A 26756-nucleotide genomic window follows, 5' to 3' on the forward strand; every position below is an offset into this window, starting at 1 on the left:
GGCTCTGGACCATGGGACACAGTGTGTGTGAAATTGAGCAGTCCTCATTATCAACATTTGCACCTGCCTCTCATCTCATCCCTGTTCCATCAAAGAATTCAATGCCCATACGTGCAGAAATTCTAAACACATTAACCCAAAACCAAGAGGACATCTGAATGTGGAGTTTCTCAGTCTAGAACCGTCAGAGGCATTTCCAAATGGCTACCATCTGCCAGTCGCTTGAGAGGAGACTGCAGAGCAGACACAAGCCAAGCCTCTCAGAGCAGCGCGTTGTGGGGACTCTCCTCCCCTCCTGCCTCAGGCCGCGCGACTCGAGCTCTGAACTCTGATCACTAAGGCCAATCAATGTTCTGTTTATGACACTTCTCCTCCAACATTTTCTTCTGAAAATTTTTGAAATTCAGAAAAGTCTGCAACAATGTTACAGTCAACATTCATATACTCACCACCTAGATTCTAATAACTGATGTTTTAGTGGTTTTATAATTTACTTATCAAGCCATCAGACCATCACTTTCTTAAGCATTTCAAAGCTGCAGATGCTATGATACTACTTTTTCAACATCTTATACAAATACTTCCAAATATACAGAAAAGGTGAACACCCACCTAGAATCTTCAGTGCATTTTAGTATATTTGCTTTAGCACAACGTCCATTTATCTGTCCATCATTCTGTCAATTCATCATACTGCAGTATTTTAATTACCTCAATTATTGGTTGCCACTCTTGATTCCCTTCTGCAAAAGGACAGCTACTGAAAAGTTGTTTGTATGTATTCAAAACTGTTACCTTACCTTCACTTCTTTCAGCCCAAGAAATGTTTAGCTATATGTGCTTTGAACGTTTTTTCACTTCTCAATTTTCTATGGAGTATAAAGACACAAACCCTTTAGGAGAGAACTCATTTTTTCTCTTTTGCAAAAAAAAAAAAAAAAAGAAAAAGAAAGAAAAAGACATTGAAACATTAAGGTTACTAGATGAACTGAAAAAACTCATAGAAAACCAAGTTCTTCAGGGAAAATAAACTGTGAGCTTTAATTAAGATACTTGACAAGTGGCTTTGAAACTTTACTTTGCAGAAAAGTTAAGACTACTGAAGCTAAGTATTTGTGATACTTTCATACCTATGCATGGTGTGGGATTCTATGATGCACACATTCTACAATGCGATCACATGATGCATAACTGTTATTTTTTTTATTGGTTAAAATTTCTCTCAATTCACATGATGGAATTTATGTGTATTTTATGTGTATTTCCTGAAGTTTGGCTATTTATCTAAATGAATACACCACTTTATCTCCACAATCCTCTCTACCCTGAAGCTCCCTTAGTCCCTCTATCAGAACAAGTGCTTTCAAACTCAATGAAAGTGAGTCCTTTGACTTCAACCCCCTGCGCCCTTTCCAGTGTCCCTTCCTCCCCTATCAGACCGACCTAGACTATCTGAGGTCTTCCCAGTACTATGTCCTCTCTCGTCCCACGTCTATCGGCTGCGTCTTTCTTGAAAAGCCTCCGACACTAGCTCAGGCTCAGCCACCTTCTCTGATTTCCCGCTCCACATGCTGAAAGCGGAGAATACAATGAACCAACAGGAAGCCTCTCCACCCTTTGGCCAACTGAGACAGCCCCACTCCAGGAGCTGAAAGCAGAGGACACAATGAACCAACAGGAAGTCCCTCCACCCTTCGGCCAACTGAGGCACAGCGGCCGTCGGGAGGGGCACCCTGAGAGAACCTGCTGGAAGGGGCGCCTCCCACTGTCCCGCCTGCAGGCTCCAGCAGGGCGCTCGCCCCCGAAGAGAGAGGGCCCACGGCTGCAGAGCGCCGGGCACCCACCGCAGTCAGGCAGCGCGGGCTCTTCCCCCACCGGCCGCCCTTGCCACCAGGTGGGCTGGGACGTCCCCAAAGGGTGCTGGTATCTGACTCTTCCCTGGCCTGCTTTCCCTCCTCTTCTCTCATCACAGACATCACATGTGCACTGTGGTCTGAAGCTTTCCCACCTCACTCCTGACCCCTTTCCCCCTGACCTCCCAAAGTCTCCCTCCACCCTAGTAAATTTCTCAAAACTTCCATATGCATCTCAGCATCTGCTTCTGAACGGTCCCATGCACTACTTTACTATTTCTACTATTATCAGTTAGAAACACTCACCCTCCTCCTATAAAAATAAACCCCTCCACTAGTCTTGGCCCCAAACTTGTTGCATCTTTTCAGACTTTAATCAACAATACGCCCAAAAAGAGGTCATCCTCCTCCCCTTCAAAATGTTCCTCTTGGGCTCATCATCTATGGAAGACACCAAGATACAACCAAGTACCTGTATTTTCGTCTTGACTCTCTCACCTCAGACCGGTTAAATCCCAGACAATTCTACCTCCTATATTAGCCCCTTCTTCTCACTCACTCCCCACTCTGATTTACTCCTGACTCCCTTACTGCTGTCTCAAATCTTCCCTGACCAACTGCAACAGTCTCCTAACTAGTAGTCTGACTCTTGAGTTCTCCCTCCAATCACTCAAATGCTTAAATGTCACTTAAGGGCTCTTTCTAAAATTCAGATCTGACCACACCACTCTCTGACTTAAATTCCTTCAGTAAGTCACAATGCCTAACACTGCAATCTGAGGTTCTTTCTACCCCATCTGTCTCCCCTGTTCTTTTCTTTTTTCCTCCAAGACAGAAAGCCCATATTCTTAATGTATAATTCACAAGACTCTTCAAAACACTAGATTTTATATCTACAATCTCAGATGTCAACATTACCCAACAGGTGAACCTGAACTATGTGTAGTTCCCCAAATACACTTTAGCTTTGCAATCATCCCTGGGCCACCGCGGGCAACACTTCCCTCCTCCTGAAGTGTGTATCTTCACACGCCTCACACAGAGCTCAGTCTGTACCTTCTCTGGAAGCCTCCGGGGAACCAGCCCACAGTCCCACCTCCAAGCTGCTTTAACTATTTTTTTTCCTGTAGTCTACAATCTTTCATCCACGACTCTATTATTTCATTCATCTCACTAGACGTTAATTTTTTTTAATGCCACTCCCTTCTATAAACTGCCAGTTCCTAGAAGAAAAGAATCATATTTTAACTTGTTGATCCTAGAATACTGTTTGCAGTAGTAAGTACATAAGCCAAAGTTTTTCTGGACAGAAATCTTTCCAAAAAAGGAAGAAAGGAAAGATTTTTAATACCTCAATAAATCTGTGAATTATTTTACAAAAGAAATGCAATTCACACTTGCTGGTTTTCATCTTCCCTCCTGTGATGGTTAATTTTATATGTCAACATGACTGGGCTAAGGCGTACCAAGGCAGCTAGCTAGCAAGACATCACTCCGAGAGTGTTTGTGTGAGCTTCTCCGTGAAAGATCAGCATTTGAACTGGACTGAGTGAGGATACCAACATGAATGGGCATCACCCAACACATCCAAGGCCTGAACAGAGCCAGAAGGTGAAGAGGGCAAATCCGTGCTCTGAGCTAACGTAGAGGTATTTGGACTCGGACCTGGGTTCAGCCCCTTCCTCCACCCCCCATGCCGTCAGCCTAATTCTCAGGCCTTCGGACACATCATGGATCACATACAGCACACGTTTCTAGTTCTTCAGCTTGCCAACGGCAGATGAGGGGACTTCTTAGCTCCTATGCTGCATCAGCTGACTTCCGTCTTTTATAAATGTAGATCCTTTCGGTTTTGTTTCTCTGGAGAACTCTGACTAATACAACCCACAGGAGGCCAGGCCCCTGCAAACTGTTTCCCCAACATTTCTGGGAGTCCTGTTGAATGTCACGTGTGTTCACGAGCCAGATCAGTCAGCTGACGGTCACCTCCCTGGACACATCCACCGGTCACCCCTCTCTGTGCCTCTCGGTGGGGTCTCTGAGACACTGGTTCCAGTGTCCCTGCCCAGGTGCTGAGGTCGCTCTGCCCTGCTGATCACGGGGCGGGGGACGCCTGCCCCCCACAGGCCCCAGCCTCTGCGGCCCGCCTCCCCAGCTCCAGGAGAGCCGCTGTCGCGGGCAGCATGGCTGTCGCCCAGGGAGCCCCCGCCCTCCCGGCGCAGCCAGCGCAGCGCAGGGCAGCGGGTGCGCACCGCACTCAGGACACTGGCAGGGGAGAGCACTCCTTCCACTGGGCTCTCAGTTCAGAGCACACACGTGCCGTGCCGCTTGTTCCCAAACATCTCACGATGCTTCTCCTTATTCTCCTGCTCTTTCTAAACGTCGTCTTCTCACAGCTCAAGTATTCTTCCAGCTCCGCTGACACCAGGCTGGAAAGGTCAATACCAGAGAGCAGAACAGACCCCTGCCGAACTCCTAAACGTTCCTTCTCAGCAGCTGAGACGGCATCGCCACGTCTGGCTCTTTACTCCTTTTCTTTTTAGAAAATATTCCACTTTGTTCCTACACAGCAAAGATGTGGCTGAACTCCTTCAAGGAGCACAAGCAAAGCCCACACCAAGGACATGCTACTCAGAAGGAGTCTTAAACACTAAAAACACGCAGCTTTTGAAACATGCAATGCCTTTTCGTGCTCCATGCTTCTCATACTTAATATATTCCATTAAAAACTCTCCATTAAAACTCCTAAATAATGTGTCACTCAAAGCAGCTTTACTGCTGACAAATGAAAGCCTCCCTTTTGGGGAATTCTTTCACAAATTAACCTTTGTATCTGAACTCTAATATGATTAGGCCGGCAGCTTCCTGTCACCTGCCCCACAGTGTCGGGCAGTGGTAGGCCTCCCATTGGTTGGGATTCCAAAGGCGCTCCCAGATCAACACCAGGGGGGAGACAGTGGCCAGAGAGAGGCCTGCGAGCTGGAACCCACCTGCCTGGGGACACCAGAAGCCCTTCCCTGCAAAGAGAGGGTCCGTTCTTCATGTCACAGAACACAAGGGAAGAACAAGAACTCTTCCGGCAAGTTCCACACTGGATTCAGACTCTACATCAGAGAGTAATAGGTACCAACAAAGTAAGAAAGGTAAATAAGACAAAGAACTGACTCGGAAAAAAAATAATGCAAATTCTCTGAAAACAAAAAGCAAACTTTTAAAGAAAATGTTTAATGAATATAAATATTACTGATAGTTCAATTTCATTCAAAAATTGATATACACTTAGAAATTAAATCCTTGGCTTTATAAACATGATGAATAAGCAAATAATTTATGATTATATGTTTCTTACCACAAGCATTTTATAAAAGAAAAATTTCCTGAAAGCTCCATTACTAACAAATTCCAAAGTGTTCAGTTACTAAAAATAGAGCTCCTTATTTTTTCTAATCCATTCTGATACTTTTAGCCATCTTGTAAATTGCATATTTTTTTGGATTTTAACAACCAATCCGCCTAGAATTTTTATATTATGGTAAAGAAAAAGTATGCGTGTATACACACACACACACACATATACACACACACGTTTTAATTTTTATGACTTTAAAAATTAATCTTTACAACAAATACAACTCAATCTTTTAAAAATAGATATTTGAGGGAGGGAGGGGAAGAGGTTTTAAAAGAATAAAGAAAATAAAAATGAACAAGGATTGAAGCACTATTGTAGATTACAGATTTCAGGTAATTTTAAGCACTGGATAATTTAATCTAGAAAGAAGGTCTCAATTCAGTTATAAATGTATTTTAAATAACAGTACACTATTCTCTAAGAGAATCTGGAGGGTGGCGTTTTTGAAATAAGCAAGGACAACATGGGGAAAAACATCCTCTCCTTATGTGTGTTTATTCAGTTTGTGGGCTCCTACTGCAGGTGGCCGTTGAGACAACAATATAAAAGACTTCTAAAACAAAATGGATAAATATGATCATTTATTTAAAATTCAGGCAGTTTTTTAAACTCTATTTCTATTCAGAGCATCCAATTATCTACAAGATATATACAGACTGCAATACAAGCCATTATGATTGATTGATTGATTTTAAACAAAAATACTAGCACATACATACACAAAATGAGTCTTATCTCCCTTCAAAATATCCATTTTGGGCAGCTATACATCAATTCCACTGAATCTGAAAAGAGGCACTGCTAAAATACTTTGATTAATGGATCATGTATACATCTTCCCAAGGGGACTATTTCAAAGGGAATAACACACATTTAAATAAAGAGGCTCTGATACACTTATTTAAAAACTGACCTCACTAATTTATAGGCAAATGTAATATAGAGAACAACCTTTAAAAGACTTAAAGTTCTCAACAAATAAAATTCCCTTTGAAATTCACACATTCAAAATAAGTCTTCTCCTGCCACCCACCAGTAAGAAAACGGGTGCTGAGAAGGGCTAGAAAGGTAAAGGATTATAAAGTCAGGTTAGTGTGAAAGGCCGTTGTATTCAATGCCTTTTGAGAATTAAGTTACCTACTGAGGGAAACAGGAAAACCTCCGAATCTAGAGTAAGCATTCTGTAACGAACAGCACCAGATCCACCTAGGGCATCCTTTAAAGTCTGCAGTGCACGCATAAACTCCTTTCAGCCATGCATTTTCAGCTGTAGCATATACGGTGTATGTTCTAACTAATGAACAGCAGTCAATCATAAAAGGGCAACCCATCCTGAAATAATAGTACTTGCAGAAAAGCAAACTACGTCAATTATGGTTTCGTACTTAAAGGACAGTAATTTTTTACTCTATGCGGTGATTTGAAACAGGTCTAATTAAAAACTAACTTGTAATTACTGTATCTATGCATCTATAGAAACATTCACATATTTTAAAATATATACATTTTCTTCAATTTGTCTTAATCTTAAAACTGTTCACAAAGTAGCTTTTATTAAAAAATTAATACAAGGCATGTAATTTTACCCTATTTTGTTTACTTGTTATGAAAATGGATACAAAATAAATACTTTGACCATAAGCCCAGGGTGTTCAATGCCTTCAATCAAACCAGGCAATTAATATGAAATTCTAAATACAGAATATAATGCCACATAAATAGTATAACAGCCAAGTCCTGTCGAAGAAGCCATATGTTTTTTCCCATTGTTCAAAAAAAGGAGATGACTTCCCGTCACTTATGTTTCTGATTAGCAAGGTGATTTATGCCACAATCACTAAAAATGCCAGCAAGTGAATGAGAAAATGCACAGTGACTGCAGCAGATGTGCACAATAAACAGGAGCCCCATTGTAATCTCCGGTGCTTGGTTTATATGAAGGTGATGCAGGAAACACTCTTGGATATGGCAAAGTCACTCTTTTTTTACGTTTGACTATAAATGATATGAAATAAATTGTGTGTTTTATACTTTATGGCATGCATACATTGATAAATTAGGTAGCGTTTTGTATCCCGACTTATCTACAAGACAAACCTGGCTAAGATCATGGGGATTAATTGCTTCAGAAGTGTGAAATGCAGCTTTTCCATTCTTTTCTGCACACTCAGTGAAGAAACAATGATTAATCACTGTTTAACTATTCTCCTGAGGATCTACAAGATTGCCAAAGCAGGACTTATCCTCATAAATCCAAAAAATACAGGTTTAGATTTGTTGCCAGCAACTGAAAGTACATGAACTTAAACCCATTTGTTATCAGATTAAAATCACGTCAAGGTTTCAGAATCTCATGGTTCACAATTCCCTTTTAATCAGTGACTTCAACAAGAAATTAGATTAGCACACAAGATACAACAAAAGCACATGTACTTACAAAAGCAATAATAACCTATTTTTTAATTATAAAATACCCTCAGCCTAATCATATCAAATATACTACTGAACTTGAGCTGATAACCTCCTTAGTTATATAACTAGTTCAATTTCTCTGTGCTATTTATAAAAACTAAAATACATGTTATCAGACGAAAAATATTTTTAAATGGTTATTTCAAACAGAAAAATGACTACTTATTTCAAGAAATTTTATTCTTGACAGCTACAGCTGAAAGACAATTATGTGGATAAAATTATTTAGTTTTAGTTCTAATAGTACTAACAAAAACATTTTTAGTCTTTATAAGACTTTATAAAACTAAAAATGTAAAATTTCAAACTTAAAGTCTATACTGTAAATGATCCAAAAATATGTAACATTTGAACAGAAGTACATAAGAGAGGTTTCATATATATTCCAAGTAATTTAGGCTTTCAAGAATATCTTCAGTCAATATTCCCTACATACTGAAGAAATTAAGTAACTCAAGAAATTTGTAAAATTTTTAAAACATACTTTTAACAATAGAAAACTTATTTTGTCACAGTAATAAAATATTTGTATCATAATGGTCAAATCATTATAAATTAAAGAATTTTTTAAATCCCCTTTAAATGGATTAGCTGTTCACAGACTACAAAGTTTTCTTAAACAGGAATAATCTAAAATAAAAACTTCAAACTTCTATGTAATATAGAAACATAGTCACTTCTGAATTATAAGGGACCCATTTTCAATTTGTCTAATTATATGTTCTGAAACTCCAATACTTTGGCCACCTGATGCGAAGAACTGACTTATTAGAAAAGACCCTGATGCTGGGAAAGATTGAGGGCAGGAGGAGAAGGGGACGACAGAGGATGAGATGGTTGGATGGCATCACCGGCTCAGTGGAGGTGAGTTTGAGTGAACTCCGGGAGTTGGTGATGGACAGGGAGGCCTGGCGTGCTGCGGTCCATGGGGTTGCAAAGAGTCAGACCCAACTGAGCAACTCAGCTGAACTGAGCTGAATTATATGTTCATCTAACTTCTCCCTTCCAGTTCATGATGCTCCTTTCAAGTCTACCCGTTTCCAACGAGACTAGCAGAACTGCAAGGAAGAGCAGGTGAAAGTGCTGGTTGAGTTCACCGCTGCATGTGTCTTTGTAAAACTGAATAAGGAGGAGAGAAAGCAAAGCAGATTCTGTATTTTCCACATTTCATTTTTAGCTAGAGTTGGCAGTTTCTCCATTATCAAAAAGTGACTTACGTCTGCTGATATGTATGTGTACACTGAAAACCTAGAAAAATTCACAATGATCTTCACAAAAAAATAAAAAGAAAATTTGATTCTCCTTACATTATCCAATTTAAAAGAACATTATAAAATGACATATTTAAAAGTTAGCTGAGTACCTGCCATAGAGTAAACAGTCAATAAATACTTATTGATCAGATGAACAGGTGAATTCAAATTGATTCTACTCCAAAGGCAGAGAAAGCAAAGGCACCCCACTCCAGTACTCTTGCCTGGAAAATCCCATGGACGGAGGAGCCTGGTGGGCTGCAGTTCATGGAGTCGCCAAGAGTCGGACACCAACTGAGCAACTGAACAACTTCACTTTTCACTTTCATGCATTGGAGAAGGAAATGGCAACCCACTCCAGTGTTCTTGCCTGGAGAATCCCAGGGACGAGGGAGCCTGGTGGGCTGCCATCTCTGGAGTCGCATACAGTCAGACACAACTGAAGCGACTTAGCAGCAGCAGCAGCAGCAGCAGCTAATCCAAAGGCTGATGGCATTTTAGAGTTGATGAATAGAGCACTGTCCTTTCACCTTTTCCTGACACTCCCAAACTTCTTCACTTAAAATTTTTTAATGCAATGAAAATATTGAAGAAAAACCATCCTTAAGTATTACTCAAAATATGCCACTAACATAAAACCTCACAGAGACCATAATTATTTTGCTTAACCTACAAAAACTATTAGGATAGACTTGGAGGTTGGGGAATGGCCTTCACTAACAGTTTGCAAAGGAACACAAGTGTGTCAGAATGACATAGCTAGGATTTTTAAAAAACAAACCTGTACTTATAATGGGAAAGTCACTGCCACCGGTTTAAGTCAGCAACCTAAACAGAGAAGCAAAGTCACAGATGACAAAACGGCAGCCTACTGGAGAAATGTACATGAGACATCCAAGGAAGGAGATGGCAAGTGAAACAACATTAAATAATAAAGTCATTTAACAGGGACTCAGCCAAGAAGACAGCGAAGGAGCAGTCTGTGACACACTGCAAAAAGGAGCACTCCCTGAAGACCCTCCTCAGAGGCATTAGCCCATGAAGCACTGGGTGGACAAAGCACAAATATCACTTACATGTCACATGTCAGGCCACGATACAGTGTGGGCACATCCCAATGAAAAATGAGCGTGAACTTTCATTTTTGCTTAAAGGGAAATTCAAGAAGATAAACCCTGCCTTCAGAAGGAATCAGAATAAAGCTGTAAGAAGCCGAAGTCCCCTTACTTCCAGTCATTACTCCTGTAGTAGCTAGTGCTCCCAGAGAGAACCAAGTACACCGATGGTAAACCAGACACACCAACTCTCAGCGCACACACCCTAGGAAGACAAGCAGATGTGTGCATATAAAGGAGAGACCACTCACAATGTCTTCCGGTCAAGGGACCAAGGAACTTGTTCCAGGATTTTGGAAAAGGTAGGGTCTGTAAAGAATAGAAATTAGTTATTTAAACCCAAGAGGGACTCACTAAAGGTGCTGTGAGGAAAAGTAAGCAAAAGGCTAGTCAGGTTTTTGGTCTCACAATTGCAACTGACTCTTGAATAATCCAGGGGTTAATCTGAGTATAATTTACAGTTGGCTGTCTGTATCCAATATTGCTAGGCATCTGAGAATTCAACCAATCACGGACTGTGTGCTCCTATTTACTAATTTCTATTGAAAAACACCATGTGCAGGTGGCCCCGTGCGGTTCCAACCTGCCTTGCTGAAGGGCCAGCTATGCCTCTGCTGCCCTTCCCGGCCGTCACCCTCCCTAACGTAAGCGCCACTGCGCTGAACACAGCAAGCAAGCTGCGGGAACCCTGCCCCAAGACAGCATGAGCAGGCCCTACAGCCAGAGCGGAAGCAGCACTGCTATCAAGAACCGGGCTCCCGAGCAAGAATGAGGAGGAAGACAGGGCTTTCTGGCAGTTCCGTGGCTAAGAGTCCAAGCGCCAAAAGCAGGGGCTGTGGATCTGATCCCTGCCAGAGAACTAGATCCCACATGCCTCAACCAAGACCCAGTGCCAAATAAATAAATACGAATATTAATTTAAAAAAAGAGTGAGTAGGAAGAGCAACATTATTCTATTTCAGAAACAAATGAGAGTGATCCCAGAGATCACATTTTAGCAAGTAAAAAATGCTAGAACTCTAAAGCTATCACTGTATCCCGTATTTCTCGACCTGGGCTGAGGTGACTGGAAGAAATATGAGTCCTAAGGAACACAACAGACTTCTGACACTCACAGACGTTTGCATTCATGATTTCACCTGTGTTCAAGCATCCAGAACATGAAGTAACTTATAAATTTCCTGGTAAGTGAATTTGAACCACAAGCTGCCTACGGCTGGTGTGAGAAAGCAGTTCCGCTTCTGATCTTAATGTAACTGGTAGTTCTCTGGAACATACCCCAGAAATATCTACACATTCGAGGATTTTCAAAAGTTTCAAGACGTGAATCACTCATAAATCCGTGTTGTATGTCTTTGTTACAGTAACATAATATTTTTAAAACACAAAATTCCTTAACTGGAAACCACCATTGATTTACATTGCCAAAATAAAAACCACGAAGGGGTTAAGCTGAAAAGGAGAAGTCTAAAGAAATGGAAGGCAGCTAGCCATGGGGAGCCATGATGCTTCTGGTGTGTGACTATCCAGAAATGGAAGGCAGCTAGCCAGGATGAGCCTTGATGCTTGTGGTACGTGACTATCCAGAAGTAACACAAAGCTCCAACAAAGATTTTCACAGATGGATCTGTGCCTGTGTATGCTTCCTTCCTTCCTGTTACTGAGGATAAACCATCCATGCGCTTATCAAAGGCTAATCTCTCCACATGTCTACCTTACTTCAGCAATGCTCTACTATTTCCGGCTTCACCAGTTCATTCCTCTCTAGGGCATTCTCAATACTGAGGCATGCTGCTTCTCTTCTACTAAAATAAAAAATCCTCTCTTGGTCAGCATCCCTGTTAAGCCGCCAGTCATGTTTCTCCTCCCAGTCAACCCTGAACCCGCTCCATCCACCTTGACCCCACTTCACCCTGACCCCACTCCATCTTGTATTTAAAACCCCTACACTTTGAACCCACTCCAGTAAGACTTCTGTCCTCCACTGAAACTGCCCTTCTCAAAGTCACTGCTGTCCTCCCATTGATGAATCCAACAATCAATTCACAGTTCACACTGGCCACACTTCAGCACCGCTTGTCACTGACAATCACTCCACTTCCTTGATATATTTGCATCACTTGGCTTCCTCGGCTGTCAGATACTCCAAAAGCCAGCGTCTTCCTCGTACCTCACTGCTTCTCTTCCCTGGCCTCCTGCACTAATTCCTCTCCTCCAACAGCTTCATTTAAAGTGCCCCAAAGTGGAGGCCTTCAACCATCTCTAGCTGTATCTACCAGACTGCATCAGCATTAGACCTTTAAAGATACCATCTATCGCTGATGACTTCTAGGGTTTTTGGTGGGGTTTTTTTTTCCCATTTTTCCCCTGAACTCTGGGACAGGATCTGTCTCCTTGACCTCTCCACTTGAATGTATAATAAACATCTTCAACTTAGCGTTTCCAGAACCAGTCGCCTGACCTTCTCTCCCAAGTATGCTTCTCTTATAACCTACTCCCTCATCAGTAAATTAAACTCTTATTCAGACCGAAGACACAACTGAAGCCATTCTTCACATCTCAAAAGCCATAACTCAAATCCAATCCATCGATAAGTCTTGTTGTTCAAACCACAATGTTCTCTCACTTCCGTTCTACATGGACCGTCTGCTTCTGCCCCTGCTCCCGTTACAGCTGCTTCTCAACCTGGAAGCATATAATTCCTTTAAACTATAAATCAGATGTTGACACTTACTTTCCAATAGCTTCCAATATCATTCAGTATAAAAGCCAAGTACATACCTCTAAAGGCCTACACGCCCAGTCACCGCTCTCCTTTGATCCCTACTAGGCAACATTCAGAAAACTAAGATCATGGCATCCGGTCCCACCAATTCATGGCAAACAGATGGGGGAATAATGGAAACAGTGACAGATTTAGTTTTGGGGAGCTCCAAAATCACTGCAGATGGTGACTGCAGCCATGAAATTAAAAGATACTTGCCATCCTAAAGGAAATTTAAGTCCTGAATATTCATTGGAAGGACTGACGTGGAAACTCCATACTTTGGCCACCTGATATGAAGAACTGACTCATCTGAAAAGACCCTGATGCTGGGAAAGATTGAAAGAGGGAGGAGAAGGGGACAACAGAGGACGAGATGGTTGGATGGCATCACTGACTCAATGGACATTAGTTTGAGTAAGCTCAAGGAGTTGGTGGTGGACTGGAAGCCTGGAGTGCTGGCCTCCATAAAGAAAGCTGAGCACTGAAGAATTGATGCTTTTGAACTGTGGTGTTGGAGAAGACTCTTGAGAGCCCTTTGGACTGCAAGGAGATCCAACCACTACATCCTAAAGGAGATCAGTCCTGGGTGTTCATTGGAAGGACTGATGCTGAAGCTGAAACTCCAATCCTTTGGCCACCTCATGCAAAGAGCTGACTCATTTGAAAAGGCTCTGATTGAGGGTAGGAGGAGAAGGGGACGACAGAGGATGAGATGGCTAGATGGCATCACTGACTCAAAGGACATGAGTCTGAGTGAACTCCGGGAGCTGGTGATGGACAGGGAGGCCTGGCGTGCTGCGATTCATGGGGTCTCAAAGATTCGGACACGACTGAGCGACTGAACTGAACTGATCCCTCAAGTTGCTGCAGTCATGCCGACCACTCGGTTGATTCTTGGACACATCAGTAACACTCCTCCATCAGAGCCTTCGCAGCTCTGCATGCACCACTTCCTTCCTCACCTTTACTGAAGTGACACCAGTGTTACCTTCTAAGGGAGGCATTCCCTGCCCATCCCGTGTAATTTACACCAGTCTCCCTATAAGATTAACTCTCTATCCTCCTCTTCTTGCTCTGTTTTCCTTCACAGCCCCACTACCTAACCAGCTACGTATTTTCATTATCTTACTACTTATCAACCTCTGTACTCTAAAAAGCAAAATCATTAACAATTTTTCTCTGTTTAATTTTCACTGTGGTATCTCTTAGAAAACTCTTCAATGAGTAGACTGGGTTCATATTTTCAGGAAGAATAATGGATGTTAGAAACAAACTGAGCAAAGTCTTCAACATTCTGAGGAAAATTATTTCATATCTAGAAACGTATACCCAGCAAAATTGTCAATCAAATGTGAGAACCAAAAAAAAAAAAAAAAAAAACCCTGTTTCTAATATGCATAATTCAGAAAATTTATCTTTTATCATTTAACTTTATGAAGATTTGTTTCAATTGTAATAATAGGACACAACAAACATGAGTACTAACCCAGGAATATAATAAAAAGAAATCTGAGGACAATATATCAACTAAAGGCCAAGGAAATTCTGGTCCATATCAAAAGAGAAGGTCCAGGTTAAGTGATGTTATTTCTTCAGCAAGAGAGTAGGTAACCTTACAAAAAGTTATTTTATGATTTAAAATCATACATTTTAAAGCCTAAAAGTACAACTGTGGTGTTAACCATAAATGAAGACACACAGACTCACTTCCTCTGAGCATTAAGCAGAAGGAATGGTAATTAGAGTCTGTTTAAAACAAAGAACTATACACACAGGCAGAATAAAAAAAGAGAGACACAGTAGAAATATGAAGCAAAATATAGTAGGATTTTGAGAAAATGAAGAACAGTAGAAATTTGTTCTCCTGGAAAACAATTTCTACTGGTCAGTTAATCTGGGACAGGAAGTAGAATTAAGAGATACTCTGAACCGATGTATAATCACTGTATAAGAAATAATGGAGATAAATCATTTCTCTACAGTTATTTTTCTGAAAGTCATTTATCAGTATCACATTCTAGTTTTCAAATAAAATGGAAAATAACCTGTGTCAACCACATGTGGAGAAACTGGAACCCTCATACATTGCTGGTGGGACTATAAAACGTGGCAGCCCCTGTGTTAACAATTTGGTGATTCCTCAGAAAAGTGAATAGAGAATTACACCATCACCAAGCAATTATACTCCTAGGTACAGACCTAATAAAACTCAAAACAGGGGCTCAAATGTGAACACGTGCACATAAATTCTTGAGGCACTTTCCTCAAAAGCCAAAAAGTAGAACCAAATCCTGAGAGGCTCCTCTGTCCATGGAATTCTCCAGGCAAGAATTCCTGGAGTGGGGTGCCATTCCCTTCTCCCGGGGATCTTCCCAACCCCAGGACTGAACCTGAATCTCCTGCACTGCAGGCAGTCTTTCCTATCTGAGCCACCAGGGAATCCGAGCATATTATGAATACAATGGACTACGACTCCGCTGTGAAAATGCATGAAATACTGATGTATAGCTGACACAAGCTGAAACATGGATGGAACCTGAAAACTCTATGCCAGGTGAAAGAAGTCAGACATTAAAGATCACATACTATACACAATTCCACTGAAGTGAAAATAAAAACAGATAAATCCTCAGAGACAAAATACCAACTGATGATGGATACCAGGTACTGGGAGGAGGTCAGAATGAGGAGAAACTGTTTAAAGAAAATTTCACCTCAATAAATTATTCTACAATCAAGATGTTCTACCATCAGATCAGCCTTACTATTTTCTTATGTCCACAGTCTTTAAAGATTTTCATAATCTTATTTCATACTGGACAGCTGTTAGGATCAAATATTTATGATTTTAAAGCCTCTTAGGATCAAGTCTCAAGTTCACTAATCATTTAAGTTTCATGTCATTTTTCCCCTCCATTAAATTCAACTTAAATTTTTAAAACTATGTTATATTTTTCAAATACTACATCAGTTCATGACTACAAGGTAGGGTTAGGAGGTTTTAGCTTGTTTCTTTTTTATATTAATTTTTTAAATTAATTAAAAAAATAATAATGCACTCTAATATACAATTGACCTTAATACAATACAATAAAACTTAAGATATATCATGTGATTTTTAACTTTGATGTACTCCTGTCCACTTGCTGATACATGCTTTTGTTGCCTTCGTTTTTTATATTAATTTTTAAAAATTGCCAGGACCAATGTGAAACAGTTTATCCCATCTGCCTCTATGAAGTTTATACTGAAATTTTTGTGTTCAAGTCTTTAATCCATCTGGAGTTGATTTTTGTGTATCTTGTAAGATGGGAGGCCAAGGTCATTCCTTTGCCTGTGACTGCCCAATTTTCCCAATACTATTTACTGAACAGACTACCCTTTGCCCAATCAATATTCTTAGATCCTTTGTCATAACTTAATATACCATCCAAGTGCGGTTTTATTTCTGGGTTCTCACTTCTTTTACATTAGTCTATATGGCCATTTTTATGCTAATACCATGCTGTTTAGATTATTGTATCTTTGTAATAAAGCTTAAAATCATGAAGTGTGGTGCTTTCGGCTTTGTTCTTTCTCAAGAGTGCTTTGTCTATTTAGGGTATTTTGTGGATACATACAAACTTTAGGATTGCTTTTCAAAAAAATGCCAGCTGACTTCTGATACAGAATTCACTGAATCTATAGATTGTTCTGGGTGCTATGAACATTTTAGCAACATAATTCTTCAATTCCATATGCAGAGAATATTTTTCCATTTCTTTGTGTATACTTCAGCTTATTTCATGGAGAGGGCAATGGCAACCCACTCCAGTACTCTTGCCTGGAAAATCCCATGGACGGAGGAGCCTGGTGAGCTGCAGTCCATGGGGTCGCTAGGAGTCAGACACGACTGAGAGACTTCACTTTCACTTTTCACTTTCATGCATTGGAGAAGGCAATGGCAACCCACTCCAGTGTTCTTGCCTGGAGAATCCCAGGGACAGGAGAGCCTGGTGGGCTGCTGTCTCTGGGGATGCACAGAGTCAGACACAACTGAAGCAACTTAGCAGCAGCAGCTTATTTCATCAATGTTTATAATCATCAGTGTCCATATCTTTCAACTCCTTGGTAAAATTTATTCCTGAGTTTTACTCTTTCTGACGCAACTGTAAATGGAACTATACCCTGAATTTCTCTGACAGTTCACTGTTGTTGCTGTGTTTCAGTTGCTAAGTTGTGTCCAGCCCTTTGTGACCCCATGGATTACAGCATGCCAGGCTTCCCTGTGCTTCACTATCTAAAGAGTTTGCTCAAACTCATGTCCACTGAGTCGGTGATGCCATCCAACCATCTCATCTCCTCATGTTCTCAATCTTTCCCAGCATCAGGGTCTTTTCCAAAGAGTCAGTTCTTCGCATCAGGTGGCCAAAGTATTGGAGCTTCAGCTTCAGCATCAGTCCCTCCAATGGACATTTAAGGTTGATTCCCTTTAGGATTGACTGGTTTGATCTCCTTGCTGTCCAAGGGACTCTCAAGAGTCTTTTTTAGCACCAACAGTTCAAAAGCATCAATTCTTCAACACCCAGCCTTTATACAGTCCACTTCTCACATAAGTACATGACTGCTGAAAAAAACACAGCTTTAACTAGATGGATCTGTGTCAGCAAAGTGATGTCTCTTTTTAATACAGTTATCTAGGTTTGTCATAGCTTTTCTTCCAAGTAGCAAGCATCTTTTAATTTCATGGGTGTAGTCACCTTCAGCAGTGATTTTGGAGCCCAAGAAAATAACATCTGTCACTGTTTCCACTTTTTCTCCATCTATTTGCCATGAAGTGATGGGACCAGATGCCATGATCTTATTTTTTTAAATGTTGAGTTTTAAGCCAGCTTTTTCACCCTCCTCTCTCACTTTCATCAAGAGGCTCTTTAGTTCCTCTTTGCTTTCTGCCATTTGAGTGGTGCCACCTGAATATTTGAGGTTGTTGTTATTTCTCCTGTCAACCTTGATTTCAGCTTGCGATTCACCCAGCCTGGCATTTCACGTGATATACTGCGCATATTAAGTGAGTAAGGCGACTACATACAGTTTAACATACCCCCTTCCCAGTTTTGAGCCAGTCCATTGCTCCAGGCAGCTCTAACTGATGTTGCTTGTTCTGCATGCGAGCTTCTCAGAAGACAGGCAAGGTGGTCTGGTATTACAATCTCTTTAAGCACTTTCCATAGTTTGTTGTGATCCACACAGTCAAACGCTTTAGAGTAAGTCAATGAAGCAGAAGTAGATGTTTTTCTGGAATTCCCTTGTTTTCTTCTATGACACACTGGACGTTGTGTATTTGATCTCTGGTTCCTCTGCCTTTTCTAAACCCAGCCTGTACATCTGGAAGTTCTCAGTTCACATACTGCTGAAACCTAGATTGAAAGATTTTGAGCATTACCTTCGTAGCATGTGGAACGAGTGCAAATGTACAGCAGTTCTTAATCTCATCTGCTTCTGTTAGGTCCTTGCCATTTCTGTCCTTTTTTGTACCCATCTTTGCATGAAATGTTCCTTTGGTATGTCTAGTTTTCTTGAAGAGATCTCTAGTCTTTCCCATTCTATTGTTTTCCTCTATTTCTTCACATCATTTTCTTAAAAGCTTTTTTATCTCTGCTTGCAATTCACTGAAACTCTGCATTCAATTGGGTCTATCTTTCCCTTTCTCCCTTGCCTTTCGTCTCTCTTCTGTACTCCGCAATCAGCACCTGGGAAGCCTCCATACGCCTTACTGCATCCCTCTTTCTTTGGGATGGTTTTGTCACTGCTTCCTGTACAATGTTATGAGCGTCCATCCATAGCTCTTCAGGCACTGTATCTACCAGATCTAATTTGTTGAATCTGTTCATCACCTCCACTGAAAACAGTGTACAGAAATGCAACTGATTTTTGAATATTGATTTTGTATCCTGCAACTTTAGTGAGTGAGTGAAGTCGCTCAGTCGTGTCTGACTCTTTGCGACCCCATGGACTGTACAGCCTATCAGGCTCCTCTGTCCATGGGATTTTCCAGGCAAGAGTGCTGGAGTGGATTGCCATTTCCCTCTCCAGGGGATCTTCCCAACCCAGGAATCGAACCCAGGTCTCCCGCATTGCAGGCAGACGCTTTACCGTCTGAGTGAATTTATTAATTCTAACAGGTTTTTTTTCTGCTGGTGTTTTCAACATATATATCATACCTCTGCAAATAAAAAGTTCTATTCCTTTCTGATCTGAATACTTTTTATTTCTTATTCTTGATTTCTCTGGCTAGAACTTCCAGTATTATGTCAAACAAAACTGGTGAGGTTGTTTCTTTTAATATGAGGAACACCATCTTTTCCTCATGGTTACTCATTATAAAAACTGTGATATACACCCCAAGTAAAGAATACTCAGCTCCTTGGGGATGGGGGTAGTGGGGTGGGCAGGGGAGCTTGGGCATTCTCGTCCACCTAACCTCAGGAAAAAGGCTTTCCGCTTTTCACTATTAAGTACGATGTTAGCTATGGTATTTCGTATGTGGTCTTTACTGCGTCTAGTAAGTTGCCACTATGCCCTGTTTCTTGAGAGCCTATACCATGAATGGATGCTGAATTCTGTCAAATGCTCCTTCTGCATCTACTGAGATGATCATATGATTTTCACCCTTCGTTTTATCAATGCAGTGTATCACACTGATTTCAGGATGCTGAACCACACTTACATCCCTGCAAAGAGAGAAAAATCCCACTTGATCAGGTTGTACAATCTCAATGTATGATTGAATTTGGTTGAATACAGTTTGTTGAGCATTTCTGCATCTGTCTTCATCAGAGCTATCGGCTTGTAACTTTTTCAGTGTCCATGCCTGGTTTCAGTCTCAGGGTAATGCTTTCCTGATGAAACAGAAATGTGCCCTCCTCTTATGTTTTCTGTGAGAGTTTGAGATGGTCTGACGTTAATTCTACTTTGAGCATTTGGCAGAATTAATCAGTGAAGCCATCTGTGCCAGAACGTGGCTAGCACTTTCCTGATTCAATCTATCAGATTATTCAGATTCTCTCTTTCTTTAACATGATAGGTTGCATATTTCTAGAAACTTAACCACTTCTAATTTGTCCAGTTTGTTGGTGAATAATTATTCATAATAGCTTCTTATAACTTCTGTATTTCAGTGCTGTTGGTTTTTCCCCTCTTGGTATATCCAGCTTAAGTTGTCTCTATTTCATCTTAAAAAAAAAAAACCACAACTTTGTTTCACTGATATTTTCTGTTATTTTAATTTCTATTTCATTTATTTGTGCTCTTTGTTTTTCCCATTGTTCAACTAATTTTGTGCTTAATTTGTCCTTGACATGTAATTTGAGTTATTTATTTGGGCTTTCTTTTCTCTTTCTTCTCTGTGTGCAGTTTTTTTTTTTCTTCCATTGAATGAAATTAATTCTACAGTGTTTTACAAACTCTGTTCTTCAAATTCTATAGCTCCACAGTTTCCGAAACCCCCACACTCCTGACTCCACTGCTTCTACAACAGTCCTCCCCCCGCCGCTCCGTTGCCTTTCCCCACTTCCCTCTCCAAGCCGGTAACACTGGTCTGTTCTCTACGAGACTGCTTCTTTGTTGCTTCACTCGCTGATTTGCTCTGGTTTTGGATTCCACACATAAGCGATCTTCCACAGGGTCTGTCCTTCTCTGACTTGCTTCACTTGGAACAATGCCCTCCAAGTCCACCTCTGCTGCTCCAGATGGGAGCTTCCATCACTTGCCACTGGCTGACTAGCATTCCAGTGTGTGTGTGCACAAAATATCTTCTTTCTCCAATCATCTGTTCACAGACACTTAGGTTACTTCCACATACTGGCAATTATAAAGAATGCTGCCATGAACATTGGGGTGCGTGTATCTTTTTGATAGTGTTTTCGCTTTCTCCAAATGTACACCCAGGAGTGGGGCGGCTGAACCAACTGCTAGTTCTTTTTATTTTTTGAGAAACTTCCAAACTGTTTTTCACAATGCTTGCACATATGTCTCTTCTAATCAACAGGGTAAAAGGGTTTTCTTTCCTTCCACATCCTCGCCAACATTTGTTATTTGTGTTCTTTTTCATGACAGCCATTCTATCGTGGAATTTCATCACGGTGGTATCACCACTGAGGTACCATCTCAAACAAATGCAAATGCTTTGACTTGTATTTCCCTGATTATTAGTGATGCTGAGCATCTTTTCATATGCCTACTGGTCATCTGCATTTCCTCTTTAGAAAAATGTATTCAGTTCATCTGCCCATTTTTTAATCATTTTTTTGGTATGCTGAGTTAACTGAACTATTTCCACATGTTGGATATTAACCCCTTATTGGTCACATCATTTGCAAATATCTCTTTGCATCCAGTAGGCTGTATTTCTCTTCTACTGATGGCTTCCTTTGCTGTACAAAAACTTTTAAATTTAATTAGGTCCTATTTGTGTATTGTTTTGCTTTCAAATGAATCCAAAAAGTACTGCTGTGGTTTATTTCAGAGAGTGTTCTGATTCTAGGAGCTTTATAATATCTGGTCTTACATTTAGGACTTTAGTCTATTTTTAGTTTATTTTTCTTTGTTGTGTTGGAGAATATTGCAATTTCATTCTTTGACATGTATCTGCCCAGTGTTCCCACCACTACTTATTGAAGAGATTGTCTTTTCTCCATTGTGTATTTCTGCCTCCATTGTCACAGATCAACTGACCATAGCATGTGGTTTATTTCTGGGCTCTCAAGTATGTTCCACTGACATATGTACCTTTCTAAAATTATCATAGCTTTGTAGTGTAGTCTGAAATCAGGACATGTGATTCCTCCAGCTCTTTTCTTCTATCTCAAATTTGTGTTATCTATTTGAGGTCTTTGGTGTTTTCATGCCAAACTTTTAAATTATTTATTCAAGTTCTCTGGAAAACACCATTGATATCTCGATAGGAACTGCAGTGAATATGGAGACTGCCTTAGTAATGGTCAGTCAGTTCAGTCGCTCAGTCGTGTCCGGCTCTTTGCGACCCCATGAATCGCAGCACGCCAGGCCTCCCTGTCCATCACCAACTCCCGGAGTTCACTCAGACTCATGTCCATCGAGTCGGTGATGCCATTCAGCCATCTCATCCTCTGTTGTCCCCTTCTCCTCCTGCCCCCAATCCCTCCCAGCATCAGAGTCTTTTCCAATGAGTCAACTCTTCACATGAGGTGGCCAAAGTACTGGAGCTTCAGCTTTAGCATCTTTCCTTCCAAAGAAATCCCAGGGCTGATCTCTTTCAGAATAGACTGGTTGGATCTCCTTGCAGTCCAAGGGACTCTCAAGAGTCTTCTCCAACACCACAGTTCAAAAGCATCAATTCTTTGGCGCTCAGCTTTCTTCACAGTCCAGCTCTCACATCCATACGTGACCACAGGAAAAACCACAGCCTTGACTAGATAGACCTTCGTTAGCAAAGTAATGTCTCTGCTTTTGAATATGCTATCAAGGTTGGTCATAACTTTCCTTCCAAGGAGTAAGCGTCTTTTAATTTCATGGCTGCAATCACCATCTGCAGTGATTTTGGAGCCCCCCAAAATGAAGTCTGACACTGTTTCCACTGTTTTCCCTTCTATTTCCCATGAAGTGATGAGACCAGATGCCATAATCTTAGTTTTCTGAATGTTGAGCTTTAAGCCAACTTTTTCACTCTCCTCTTTCACTTTCATCAAGAGGCTTTTTTTTAGTTCCTCTTCACTTTCTGCCATAAGGGTGGTGTCATCTGCATATCTGAGGTTATTGATATTTCTCCCGGCACTCTTGATTCCAGCTGTGTTTCTTCCAGTCCAGCGTTTCTCATGATGTACTCTGCATAGAACTTAAATAAGCAGGGTGACAATATACAGCCTTGATGTACTCCTGTTCCTATTTGGAACCAGCCTGTTGTTCCATGTCCAGTTCTAACTGTTGCTTCCTGACCGGCATATAGGTTTCTCAAGAGGCAGGTCAGGTGGTCTGGTATTCCCATCTCTTGCAGAATTTTCCACAGTTTATGGTGATCCACACAGTCAAAGGCTTTGGCATAGCCAATAAAGCAGAAATAGATGTTCTTCTGGAACTCTCTTGCTTTTTCCATGATCCAGCAGATGTTGGCAATTTGATCTCTGGTTCCTCTGCCTTTTCTAAAACCAGTTTGAACATCTGGAAGTTCATGGTTCACATATTGCTGAAGCCTGGCTTGGAGAATTTTGAGCATTACTTTACTAGAGTGTGAGATGAGTGCAATTGTGTGGTAGTTTGAGCATTCTTTGGCACTGCCTTTCTTTGGGATTGGAATGAAAACTGACCTTTTCCAGTCCTGTGGCCACTGCTGAGTTTTCCAAATTTGCTGGCAGTTAGTAATGGTAGTAACAGTCAATTTAACAACATTAATTCTTCTAATTCAAAAATATATTTTTCCATTTGTTTGTGCTGTTGATTTCTTTCATTGGTATCTTACAGTTTTCTGAGTACAAGTTTTTTATCTCCTTACTGAGGTTTGTTTCTAAGTATTGTACTCTTTTTGATGAGATGGTAAATGGAATTGTTTCTTCAATTTCTCTCTCTGATAATTTATTGCTGGTGTATAGAAATGCAAGAAATTTCTGTATATCAATTTTGTATCTGCAAATTTACTGAATTCACTGAGGAGCTCCAGCAGTTTCCTGGTGGCATCTTCAGGATTTCCCATGTCTAGCACCATGTCACCTGGAGACAGTTCAGGATTTCCCATGTCTAGCACCATGTCACCTGGAGACAGTTCAGGATTCCCCATGTCTAGCATCATGCCACCTGGAGACAGTTCAGGATTTCCCATGTCTAGCATCATGTCACCTGGAGACAGTTCAGGATTTCCCATGTCTAGCACCATGTCACCTGGAGACAGTTTAGGATTTCCCATGTCTAGCACCATGTCACCTGGAGACAGTTCAGGATTCCCCATGTCTAGCACCATGTCACCTGGAGACAGTGACAATCTTGCTTCTTCCTTTCTAATATGGATTTATTTCTTTTTCTTCTCTGATTGCTGAGGCTAGGACTTCCAAAACTGAGCTGAATAAAACTGAAGATAGTGGACAGCCCTGAGATTTCCTTTCTTAATATAGGTGCTTATTGCTATAAACTTTCCTCTTAGAACTGTTTTAGCTTTCAATACATTGGATTGAGCATAATTTCTTTTCTTCTTTTTACTTTTCTGCATATACTAAAGTTTCTAAAAAATATATTACATTTTAAATTTTTAACTGTTTGTAATTTGTGAGAAGTATAAAAACGTTCAATAAAATCAGAAGGAACACTAGAATAGACCACTTTGGGGGAAAAAATCTGTTATTCTCAGCTGATATAAAGGACTTTGGAAGTTTAAATATTGTAAAGCAGGAATGATGAGAGCATCAGCATGCTCAATTTACAGACAGAAAGCAAAGAACAGAGCTGTTAAAGATTCACCTTACTGTAAAGGAACGATTCTATTAAAGAGTTTCTTCCATTTATATTTTGAAACATGACCACTGGTATCTGTGTTCTTACTGCAAAAGAACCAATTAGTGCTCCAATATTTTTCAGCAGTTACACAGTTGCACAGTTCTTTCCCCAAGTCATCTGATGACTTGAATCAAAAGAAATGAGAAGCACAGAGAAGACAACAGAAAAGCTGCTGGACTGAAAGAGAAAACAATGCCTCATTCCATTTATTTTCCCTACAGGTCAGTCATAAAGTGATCTACAGTAGGACTTTTGAAATTGCAAAAGTGATCCGTCATTGATTAGGGAAATCAATATAATTATGGGTATCAGTATATATTCAATGACATGTACAAAAAATGTAATAAAATAGAACACAGTATACATTCAAGGTAGCCAAGGCAGAATTGTTTCAACTTTTGTTAGCTTCATTCCTGCATTGATGCCTGAGGAAAATGTCTGATAAACGCAAAATTTATTTCTCACTATGGGCTGTGGTTAAAAAAAAATGTAAATACAGTCTATTTGATATACCTCAACTTTAAGTTTAATCATTCTAAGTTTGCAACACCTTCAACAAACTTAATGAACATCAGAATGTAGGTAAGTAGGTAGGAAAGTAGGAAAGAAAGAAAGAAAAAAGGTGAAGAAAAAGGAAAAGAGATAAGAATACAGAAAGTCAAGTATTCAGTAAGAAAAGGGCTGAAGGGTATTCTGGTGGGAAAATATTTTTAAAGCCCAGTGAAAGTGTAATTAAGAAAGAAGGAAAACAATGAAGATAAAGAAAAGACCGGAAGTTGGTAGGTCAATAGAGACATGGAAAGAAACTGTCAAGGAACTCTGTGTTACAGGGTAACATTATTCCCTGAATCAGTCTGCAATCTGAACTCAGTATGAGTGTACAGACACATACATACACGTATACACATACACAGAGAAGCTCCACTATTCTTGCCTGGAGAATTCAATGGACGGGGAGCCTGGTGGGCTACAGTCCATGGGATCACAAAGCATCGGACGTGACTGAGCACACAGCACACACACACACACATACACATCAGCACACATTTCTGTGCACAAGTCTGTAAGACAGATCATGATAACTACCATAGGGTATCATTATGAAATCAACGTTTATCATCCCCAAAAGTAAATCTTAATCCCCAGCGTAATGGCCTAGGAGTGAGGCCTTTGTGAGGTGATTAGGCCCTGAGGGTGGAGCCCTCACAAGTGGGATTAGTGCCCTTATAAACAGAGACCGTAGAGAACTCTTTATTCTTCCACCGTGTGAAAGCACAGCAGGAAGACGGCCATCTGTGAACCAGCATCTGGATCCTCATCAGACACCAAATCTGCTAGCATCTTGATCTTAGACATCCCAGTCTCCAAAGCAGTGAAAAATAAATTTCTGTGATTTGTAAGTCACACAATCTATGGGGTTTTTGTTATAGAAGCCAGAACAGACTAAGACAGATGTTAATAGCACTGAATTTAAAACGTACATTTTGAAATGAACATATACTTACCTTTAAGGAAAACTTTATTGATCCACAAATCTAGCTGACACTGGCAAATGCATGCTCCTGTTACGGCCCACAAATGAGGTCAGGCTCTGCACCACAGAAGTCTCCAGTCAGAGTCTTGGCTGGCCAACAGGAAGTGAACAATCAAGAAACAGATCAGCTGAGCTCTGCCTCAGCTGAGCTTCAGGATAAACAGCAAATACCTAGAAGAATAAATAAACAAAACAGCTTCAAATATGCCTCTCCCTAAGCAAAGGACCCCTACATCAAAGCCATCAATGCAAAAAGCTGAAAAAATTTATGCCATATTTTTGGCTCTTAGGAGACAAATGTTAGCTTACACATTAATCACCCTTTCCATCATCTAAAATAGAAGAAACTTACTTTATAATACTCACAGCATTATAATACCAAAAAAAAAAAAAACCTAAAACACCTCAATATAAAATACATCACCTGTTATCACTTTGTTTCGCTCAATGACATGAATTAAAAGTGTTCAAATAAGAAATGCACTACTCTAATACATAATAAAATAATGATTAAAATTACATAAAATAAAAAAACAGAAATCTGACATTTTAAAACAAATGTGAAAAAACTCCACTGAAAATTAATTCCAAACTACTAGTAAAATGTAAAATTAGAATACATTTGTATCAGTGTGGCAAGTAAATATTATTTGTGAATTAAAAATTAACTTCCATAGCCTTTTTGCCTATAGAAAAACATTTATCACCTTTAGTAATATACTTTAATACACTTCCACAAATCCTATCTGACAGAGATCCATCTCTACATTAAATTTTCAAGAATAACAACAGAACTTTTTAAATATCTATCTACAGTAAAGAACCTCTAAAGGATAATAAATTACCAAACAGTA

General features: G+C 40.3%; 1 protein-coding gene across 1 annotated transcript in view; it reads right to left on the reverse strand.

The window, feature by feature from the left end:
* The window catches only part of TBC1D5 (TBC1 domain family member 5), a 595354-nt gene that overhangs the window by 418265 nt on the left and 150333 nt on the right, over positions 1-26756 (reverse strand). Inside the window, exon 4 of the mRNA XM_052643045.1 lies at positions 25874-26073. The gene's annotated coding sequence lies outside the window, so the exon portion shown is untranslated. The remainder of the gene's footprint in view (positions 1-25873; positions 26074-26756) is intronic.

Source organism: Budorcas taxicolor, chromosome 1, assembly GCF_023091745.1.
Source record: "Budorcas taxicolor isolate Tak-1 chromosome 1, Takin1.1, whole genome shotgun sequence".
In the NCBI taxonomy this organism is placed as follows: domain Eukaryota; kingdom Metazoa; phylum Chordata; class Mammalia; order Artiodactyla; family Bovidae; genus Budorcas; species Budorcas taxicolor.